Source organism: Canis lupus, chromosome 14 (genome assembly GCF_003254725.2).
Source record: "Canis lupus dingo isolate Sandy chromosome 14, ASM325472v2, whole genome shotgun sequence".
Taxonomy (NCBI): domain Eukaryota; kingdom Metazoa; phylum Chordata; class Mammalia; order Carnivora; family Canidae; genus Canis; species Canis lupus.
In genome coordinates this window covers 15,228,615-15,239,564 of record NC_064256.1, presented here as the reverse complement: position 1 = coordinate 15,239,564, position 10,950 = coordinate 15,228,615, and positions in this window count along the sequence as shown.

The following is a 10,950-nucleotide window of genomic DNA, read 5'->3' as shown; positions in this document are numbered from 1 at the left end:
TCTCATAGCCAGATTTTTGTAGGGTATTTTTTTCTTGCACAATTTGAGTAACGTATTTCTTACAACAGTCTTTACAATAAGCAAATGCTTGTGGAAAAGTCAAGTGTTAAGGAAGCCATGCAAATTAACCATCTGGAGAGAACAGCATTGTCTTGCCTAATATTGAGCTCAACAGATTTATAGGCTTATAAAATATCTTCATCTTTTAGCCTTTGCAATATTTTGGGATATATGACCAATTATTATGATTCATCAAATATAAATTAACCTTGAGATGTGGGAAAAATAGTTGAAAAAGACTTCCTGTTTCCGTTTAAGTATCAAGACAGTTATTTTGGACTAAAATAATAGGCAATGCCTAAAAATATATTTGAGAAAAATATTTTATTTATACTCAATGCATTTTTTTAAAGCAATGCCTAAAACCCACTGTCAGGATTCCATTTGGTTGTGTGAACAAACATATTTAAGAGCTTTGCTGATAGTAATTGTGAGGAGGTTAGACATAACATAAACAAATGAATATTTGAACTTGATGGACAGGGAGCTCATGCATACAAAGAGGCCAAAGAGATCCTGTCATTTGGAGAAATCATGGCATTCTTCCTCCCATGGTTTACTGGAAACCAGTCTATGTACTTGTCTGAGGATGTTACACCAAAAGTTAAAAAGGAAAGGACAAAGGGAATAAATTGATGCCCCATCATTTGTTCACAAATATTTGAGATGTTTATTCTGATATTCATGACCTTGCATGTTCTACCTCTATATTTAATGTTTCGACTTGTGCAGCAACAATTCCTATTCATTTATCTTTTACTCTAGTCCTGACACTCACCATTGCTCCATACCATATACCATATATCCTTTCCTTCCCAGGTGCCTTTGCTCACAGGTTTACCTTTTTCTTATCTATCCCTTTGGCCAACAACCAATCTGTATTCAATATTTAGTTAGTTTCAAATTTTTATTTAAATTCTAATTAGTTAACACATAGTATAATATCAGTTTCAGGAGTAAAATTTAGTAATTCATTACTTACTATAACACCCAGTGCTCATCACAAGAGCCCTCCTTAATGCTCATCACTAATTTAGCCCATCCCCCACCTATCTCCCCTCCAGCAACCCTCAGTTTGTTCTCTGTCATTGAGTCTCTTATAGTTTGCTTCCCTTTTAATCCTCCTTCTATGTTCATTTGTTCTGTTTCTTAAACTCCTCATATGGGTGAAATAATATGGTATTTTTCTTTCTCTGATTTGTTTAGTATAATATATTCTAGGTCCATCCACTTTGTTGCAAATGGTGAGATTTCATTCTATATTTAAATTTAAAATTTATTGAAGTATGATTTACAAATAAGAAAATACACTCATTTAAAGTGTACAGTTCAATGAATTTTGGCAAATTATCCTTATTTTCAAATATAGAACATATTTGCTAAATTTTACACATAATTCTTACAATCAAATCTTTTAAACCCATACCTCTTCACACAAACTCTGTACCCGAGGCAAAAACTAATCTGCTTTCTGACATTATGAATTGTTTTCTGGAGTTCCTTATAAGTGAATTTTTGTAGGACATACTCTTTTATATCTGACATCTAGTGTTTAGCATCATTTTTTTTTTGAGATTGATTCATGTGGCTACATGTATTAGTACTACATTCCTATTCATTCCTATTACTCCATTCCTATTATTTATCCCATTGTATAAATAGCACTAAACTTTATCTATTATTGGGAATTTGCTTGTTTCCACTTTTTGAATATTCTGATTTTAAGTTTTATGAGTATCATGTACAAGCTCTTACGTGCACAAATGCCTTTTATCTCTCTTTAGCCAAGGCCTGGGAGTAGGATTGATGAGTCCTATGGTAAGTGTATCTGTAGACTTTGGAGATATTGCAAAAATTGTTTCCCCAAGCGGTTGTACTACTTAATCCTATTAGAAATGTAGATTTTCAGTTACTACACATATTCACCTCTTGATATAACCTGTCTTTCTTATTTTAACTATACTAATGGATATCTAGTAGTACGAGATTGTGGCTTTCATGTACATTTTCCCAATGACTAATAATGCCAAGCATTTTTAAAATGTTTTTTTTTAATAAAGATTTTATTTATTTATTCATGAGAGACACAGAAAGAGGGAGAGACATAGGGAGAGGGAGAACCAAGATACCCACAGGGAGCCCAATTCTGGACTCCATCCCCATACCTGGCATCACACCCTAAGCCAAAGGCAGACACCCAACCACTGAGCCACTCAGGCATGCCTTCATGTGTTTCTTAAAGCAATTTGTATATCATTATGTTTAGTAAAGTTTCTGTTCAAATCATTTATAAATTTTTCTTGAATTGTTTGTATTTTGACTTTGTTTCTTCTTATGGATTCTCTGGCACTGGGTCATCTAGGAATAAAGAGTTTCTCTGCTTCTTTCTACCTACAAGCCTTGTGTATTTTCTCTTTTATTATTTTACTGGCTAGAGAAGTATTAAGAGCAGATAGACTTGACTTTCCCTTTATCTTGGGTGAAAACATTTGGTGTTTCAACATTAAGCATATTAGCTAGTTTGCCACAAATTATTGTTTTGTGTTTATTTTTTATCATCACTAGGCTGTTTTATTTTGACAAAACATTTTCTGCATATACTGAATAATTTTAAGGTTTTTAAAAGCATATTAATACTTTGAATTACACTAATTGTACTGCTAAACTAACTGAATTCCTTGGAATTGCACATTTGTTAAAAATCTTTTAGTTGTACACTTGGTAATGAAATATTTTTTTCATACATTGCTGGATTCAATTTGCTAAAATTTTGCTAAGAATTTTGTTTTTATGCTCATAAAGGATATTGAACTGTGTTTTATTTTTTTCTAAATATTTTTTTCTTTCTTTATTTATTTATGATAGTCACAGAGAGAGAGAGAGAGAGAGAGAGGCAGAGACACAGGCAGAGGGAGAAGCAGGCTCCATGCACCGGGAGCCTGACGTGGGATTCGATCCCGGGTCTCCAGGATCGCGCCCTGGGCCAAAGGCAGGCGCCAAACCGCTGCGCCACCCAGGGATCCCTGAACTGTGTTTTAAAATTTATTTTTCCAGCTTTATTAAAGTATATTTGACGTAAAGTTGTAAGATATTTAGAATATACACATGATTAATTGATATACATGGTGAGAGAATCTCCCAATCAAATGGATTAACACATCCATCACTTCACATATTTTTTTTAAACTAAGTCAGCTGGTACAGACATGGTTACCAATCATGGTAACTTTAGCTCATGAAATTTGTTGAGAAATAGTTCCTCCTATCCTAGTTTTTTGGTGAGCATGCATAGAATAGATATTTCTTTTTTGATAGCATTAAACATTGGATCCATATAGGTCTGGACTTTTCTTTGTTCAAGGTGTTATACTACAAGTTTAATTAGCTTAAAAACACTAACAGTTTCTAAGTGCTGACAGTTTATTCATAGTAATTTGTTCCCAATGATCTCCTATTATGCCTTTAACATACTAGGATGTGTAGGATCTTTTTTTCTGAACTCTGGGAGATTTTCCTGATATTTCATTTTTTAAAAAGATTTTATTTATTTATTCATGATAAACACAGAGACAGAGGCAGAGGCAGAGGGAGAAGAAGTAGGCTCCATGCAGGGAGCCCAATGTGTAACTTGATCCCAGGATTGCAGGATCAGGCCCTGAGCTGAAGGCAGACACTCAACCGCTGAACCACCCAGGCATCCCTTTTTTCCTGATATTTCAAAAATAATATTTTGTGTAAATGCACTTTCCTTTTTTCTTTTTATTTTACTAATATCTGTTCATGTAAAAATTATTAACCCTTTCCTTCTACTCAGAGTTTGATTTTTAAAATCATTTTTAAGGTGGAGGTTTAGATTATTATTTTAAAGTTTGTTTTCCATGTAATGCTAAATATTTTTCTAGGCCCTAATTAAAATGCTTTCTTCAAAGCTGGCATTTAGTTCAATATATTTTCCTATTTTTATTCTAATTTCTCCTTTGACCCATGATCTATATAAAACAGTGAGACCAAAACAAATGTTGTTTGGAACTCTGAGTAATAAATGGGATAGAAAATAAAGGAAAGTAGGCTTGAATTAGCCTACTTATATCAGCAATGACACTTCTTTAGGAAACTGCATTACTAACTCCTGATCAAAGTTACTAATTTTACTCGATGTAAATTTTACATATATTTGTATCAGGATTTTTCACCAGGTATTGGTATAGTAAGATAAGTAAGATAGAATCCTTTTTTTGAAAGCAATTTTAGTCTAATAGGGTAAAAATGGCAAATATATGGAATAGTTGTGTACAATAAAAATATTTTAACATTTAACTTTATAGTAATGATATTAATAAAAGTTTAATAACACATCTTATTTAGCCCTACATATCTAAATATCATTTCTATATATATAATTAATATAAAATTAAGATTTTTGTCACTAAGTCTTCAAAAAGTTGAGAAGTATTTGATATTTCCAGTATATCCAAATTCAGACTAGTCACATCTTAAGTGCTCAATAGTCACAAATGTTATCTATTGTATCAAGTACAATATTCTTGAAATATAAAAGTACTAATTTTAGTTTTTACAGGAATGTATCGCAATTGGACAAATTTCATGTCAAAGAAATTAAGTAACTGGCCCATGATCTTTCAGCAAATGACAGATGTGGTTTAAACAAAAAAATTTAACTCCAAACCTTATGTTATTTTTATGACCCTTGATACATCTACAGTTTCTAGTTTCCTTGCCTCTTATGAATTCACTTTTTAAAATCAATATTGAAATCATGTAATCAAAATTGATGTGCTTTAGAACTACTGGGCAGAGGGTTGCAGGAAAGAACTTATCTCACTGATGTGAATACAGGGTAAGGACAGGAAAGTAATGATGTTTCTCTTGACATGGTAAGGGAATCAAGTCCTTATTGTTTCAATTTTCTTCATATCTCAAGTATAAAAGTACATTGCAAGGGTATAATACTGTTTTCTGGCTGTTCTAATCCGGAATCTATTTTACTGCATAGGATTTTAAAAATAATTGGGAAAATTCTGTTTGGGCAAGTAGGATAATAAACTGGTTGTACTTGGTTAAAATCATTAAGATGAGCTTGCCTTTATATAATTGGATAAAAATTTTTCTTATTGACCAAGAAGCTCAGAGTAGTTTATGGATTTAAGGGCCTTAGACTTCAAGACATTGCTAGGATGGTCTAGACTTATTTTTAAGGTACTAGAGCTATGTCATATTTTCAGGATAAACGTTATAGCCCAAGAAAGAAGTTTTTACATACTATGGGTCTCACATCTGCAAAATCTCATGCTAAAAGAAAAAAAAACTGACTTACAGGGTAAATTTAGATTCATTAATCCAGTTATCGATACACATAGTTGCCTCGTGAAGAATATGGTTGGAACTGTGCAGGTCCGCATATGCAGATTTTTTTTCAATAAATACAGGTCAGTACTATAGATATATTTTCTCTTCCTTATAATTTTCCTAATGTTTTATTTTCTCTAGCTTATTTTATCACAAGAATACAGTATATAATACATATAACATACAAATTACGTATTATAATTCTTTATATCGTTGGTAAGGCTACTAGGTCAATAGTAGGAAATTAGTAGATTGGTTTTTCAGGAGTTAAAAATTATAAGCAGATGAGGAGGGAGTCAATGTTTCTAACCCCCTATAATTGTTCAAGATTTAAGTGTGTATATGTTTATTTTTTTATTTTTATTTTTTAAAGATTTTTATTTATTTATTCATGAGAGACGCACACAGAGAGAAAGAGAGAGGCAGAGACACCGGCAGAGGGAGAAGCAGGCTCCATGCAGGGAGCCCGACGTGGGACTCGATTCCAGGTCCAGGATCAGGCCCTGGGCTGAAGGCGGCACTAAACCGCTGAGCCACCCGGACTGCCCTTGTGTATAAGTTTATTAAGCATGACTGACTTGGGTGCTAGAATTGCTTACTGAAAACACAACAGTTCTGATTTCTAACACTGCCTCTGTTTAAATGTCTGATTTTGACAAATCTCTTAACTTCTCAGGGCAGTCTTCAGTCTACAGCCTGAAAACTATGTGCCTATGGCTCATGTTTCAATGAGCATTTGGGGAATAAAACATGTTTCTACTGTAGTCTAATCAGACATATGGGCACAAATAATTGATTCCTCAAAAAACTCCCCTGAGGGGTTTGTTTCTGAGATTTCTGTTTTCTAGCCCTTAGATCTTGCCACACTCTTAAACTATGTGATTTTGGCACGTTTAAAAATCTTTATTGAAAAATATTTTGGGGATCCCTGGGTGGCTTCAGCAGTTTAGCGCCTGCCTTCAGCCCAGGATGTGATCCTGGAGACCCGGGATTGAGTCCCACATCGGGCTCCCTGCATGGAGCCTGCTTCTCCCTCTACCTGTGTCTCTGCCTCTCTTTCTCTCTCTGTTTCTCTCATGAATAAATAAATAAAACATTTTTTAAAAAAGAAAAAAATATTTTAAAACAGCTAAATAAATAGACTGGAAAGCCATATTCCTGGAAGGAAAGATTCAGTAGCTTATATATATATATATATATGTGCAGACATATAGCTTTATAGATCTAGATTTATAGACATCTGTATATGTATATAAATGATAATTTCATTGACCTATAGTTTGAATTAAATTCCAATTAAAATTTCAGAATCTTTTTTTTGCTGGCTTTATATTTTTTTAACATAAATTGTTCATAGAACATTTTGTTCTGAGAATTTTGCTCATATAATAAATTGTTTTGAACTGGTCAGCATTGTGAGATTTGACTGGTTCGTTTTACCTCTAGGTTAGAATAAGAATTTTGGAGAAAAATCCTGTGTGAATGGTATCCACTAGTCCTGCTTCCTAAGATACTAGGTAAGGCAGCTGACTAGGAACATCAATTGATCTATTGCAGTTGGTTTACCTCACTTTTGCTATGCAGTTTCTAAGCCAGTTTAAATTTGCTAAGAAAACCAAGTTGTATGCTAGAGAGTATAGGTTTAAGGACCAGTCATTTACATCTCATTTTGAGAACTAAAGAGTTTTGCTAAACTTTAATGTTGAACTTCAGGGGGCCCTGGGTGGCTCAGTTGGTTAAGCATCTGCCTTCAGCTCAGGTCATGGTCCCAAGGTCCTGGGATTGAGCCCCAACGTCCTGGGATTGAACCCCAAGTCCCAAGGTCCTGGGATTGAGCCTCAGGTCATGGTCCCAAGGTCCTGGGATTGAGTCCCAAGTCCCTGCCAGTAGGGAACCTGCTTCTCCCTTTCTATCTGCTCCTCCTCCCCCTACTTGTACTATTCTCATGCTCTCTCTCCGTCTCCAATAAATAAAATCTTAAAAAAAAACCCTCTGAACTTCAGCATATAAAATCCATCAAAAAATAGTTCAAGAGAAGACAGACATGTTGAAAACGGAGTCTTAGTAAAAATACTGAGAGAAAATCTATGCAGAAAGCAGGCATAATTTTACAAGTATTAAAGCAGCACATGACTGGGTTCAGAATGCTGTTGTTTGAGGCCATGAAACAGTTACCTGTGCTTGGGCAAATGTAGGTGAAATGAGGTGCAGAATGTGCTTTGCAAGAAGTAATACCTAAGAAGAATAATAAAGATGTGAACATTGAAATGGAGATGAATAAGGAAGGTGAATCTTATCAGAGCTGCTGATTATAGATACAGGTCATGAAACTGCAAAATGGCTTTTACAGGTAGCACCAAAGGCAATTTCACATGGCAGTATTCATTCAGATACATCCAGAATCATCCAAGCTTTTATTTCTATGGTAAAGATAGTCTCTCTGGTAGTACAAAAGTATGGTTGGAAATGACTGAATTTGCTAATTTGGTGAGTTGCCAATCCCGTCACAAGTGAAGCACCTGTTCTTCTGGGGAGGTTGGGAGCTTCTTTGGAAGACTGACGGTGGTAATCCTGGGAGTTTTATGAGTGGGTGTGACCATGATATCTCCTGATATGGTGACCAAATACTGAGTTTGTTTGCCATGGAGATGAACCAAGGGAGAGAAAGCTACTTAATTAAAGCTGTCCTTCGTAGTCCTGCTTCCCAATCAATCATTCCTTCCTTCCTACCTACCTACCCGCCTCACTACCTCAAAAAACAAACAAAATCAAACAAAACAAAAACCAAAAAATCCCAAATGAAAAGAAACAAAACACACAAAGCACCAAACTATCTCCTCTGTATTAGTCATTGTTCTTGGACAACAGTGGACAAACTCCATCTTATGAAGCTTATATTTGAATCAGGGCAGAAATTACACTTAAAAATAGATAAAATTCATACATATGTAAGTTAGTAATAAGTAAAATTTTAAAAGAGGCAAGGGTAAAGTGTGGTAGACAGCTATTCCCAAAACAGTCATCAAGGAAGGAGTCTCTCTCTAGTAGAGTGACATTTGACACCTGAATGAAGTAAGGAGAGAGACATCTTACCTGAGGGAAGAAAGCATGAAGCAGAGAGAAATTGCATACATGACTTTGTTTATACTATTATCTTAATATCTATGCCAAGAATGTTCTTGTTTCTTCCCTGCTTACCAGTATATCTTTCAAATCTGTAATTAAATATTGTTTCTTCTTTGGAATTTTTCCTAATTTCAACCAATCGATAATAGCTGTCACTTGCCAGACTGTACTACAGCCTTTTATTAATATGCTTGAATAGCATTTACTTAATCACCAAATAATAAAGTATGTGCTAGAGGTTGGGATGTGAAGAATAGGGGTTCTTGCCCTCCCAAAGCTGGTGAAATCACACTCCCCTCAAAGAACTTAAGCTGAATTTTACTTTTCTATAATCTGTTCCTCCTCTTTTATGAGACTGTAAGCAACTCAAGGAAAGAGACTGGAACTAACTCATGTTAGTATTGCCATATAATTTTAGCAAGCCATGTATTGCAAAATAGAGCTTAGTCTAAAAGATACTGATATCAATAGAGAATAACACTAATATTCATCCAGTAGTATTAAGAAGTTGCATGTTAGGGGTGGGGGGATCTGGGTAGCTCATTGGTGAAGCTTCTGGCTCTTGATTTCATCTCAGGTCATGCTCTCAGCATCAGGAGATTGAGCCCTGAGTCAGGTTCCATGTTGGGTGTGGAGCCTGCTTAAGATTCTCTCTCTTCTTCTCCTTTTGCCCCCTTGACCTACTCCCATGAGCTTTCTAAAAAAAAGAATATGCACGTCAAGGTATAGTTTTAGCTGTGGCTCTAATTGGAAAGTGGTTCTTCCTGATAACAGAAATAAAGTTATTTCCTTTATAGTGAAGAAGATAAACTACAGAGCAGAAATTTAACACTGGTACAACTGAGATTCTATATAAAAGACATAAGGTTTAGCATGTAGGAAGCATTTTGAAGAGAATATTGAGGGGATCAAAGCTGCTATGGAAATCAGTTGAAAAAGTCTGTTTCTAGGGATCCCTGGGTGGTGCAGCGGTTTAGCGCCTGCCTTTGGCCCAGGGTGCGATCCTGGAGACCCGGGATCGAGTCCCACGTCGGGCTCCCGGTGCATGGAGCCTGCTGCTCCCTCTGCCTGTGTCTCTGCCTCTCTCTCTCTCTCTCTCTCTGTGACTATCATAAATAAATAAAAATTTTAAAAAAGTCTGTTTCTAAAATCAGCTTTGAAGAAACTACAAGAGTGTAGACCAAGAATACAAACAGAAGGAGCCAAATCCAGAGCAGGGGACTGTAGAACAAGCTTTAAGAAAAAGATCAGCAGCAAGATTGGAGCTTTTTCCTTTGTAGGCTTCATTCATTGCACAACAGGGAACAATGTTAACACACAACACTATTCGAATGGGGAATTCTGGGGTTGTGTGATGTGGCTGTTACTACTCTTTTTTTTTTTTCTAAAGATTTTATTTATTTATTCATAGAGACACACACACACACACACAGTGAGAGAGAGAGAGAGGCAGAGACACAGAGGCAGAGGGAGAAGCAGGCACCATGCAGAGAGTCTGAAGTTGGACTTGATCCAGGGTCTCCAGGATCACGCCTGGATTGCAGGCAGCGCTAAACTGCTGTGCCACTGGGGCTGCCCTGTTACTACTCTTTTTTACCCCAGCACAATCCCAAAGCCTCAAAATCCAGAGCAGAATGTGATTTCTTTCATTGTCACCCAGGCTACAAATTTTCCCCACTGCTTTTGTCAGAACATTTTGTCATTAGTATTGGAATTCTATTTTTTATTCAAATTCATTTTCAAATCTGATGTCTTGTATTTTCTATGTGATTATTGTCAATGTATATAAATAATGTTTCCATTTTTACTAAATATCACATTAAAGATGGCTTATCCTATTGTCATAAATTGCTAGAGAAAACACTTCCTTGTTTCTATGGAGAAGCTTTGGGGGCTAAAAAAAAGGGGGAAAAATGTGGCATGTTGTTATTTCAACAAAGCTTATTTCAGCCTAGTGAGCTTCATATTATAGGCATTCAATACAGATCATCAACTTATGAGGCTTCAATTTACAATTTTTGACTTTCCATTGGTGCAGAAGTGATACACATTCAAGAAGGCTGGTTAGGCCTTTCAGGGAATATGGCAGAGTAAGATAATCCTATGCTCACCTCCCAATGATACAACAAGCTAAATAACCTATAATGGCTAAATGACTGGCAGAATAAATTCCACAACTAAATGTAGAGGGGGCCACATTGAAGAGGGTAAGAAGGTCAGAGACATGGCCAGTGGTTAAATGAATGCCTAGGACTCCCCATGGAGGGGTTGGGATGCCACTGAGGCAGAAAGAGGGAGAGCTCTGGTCTTACAGAGAGAGCATAACAAACTCCTCCAGTGGAGATACAAAATAAAAGCAGCAGTTTGAAAGGTGCCTGTAGCATATGGGAGGGAGTT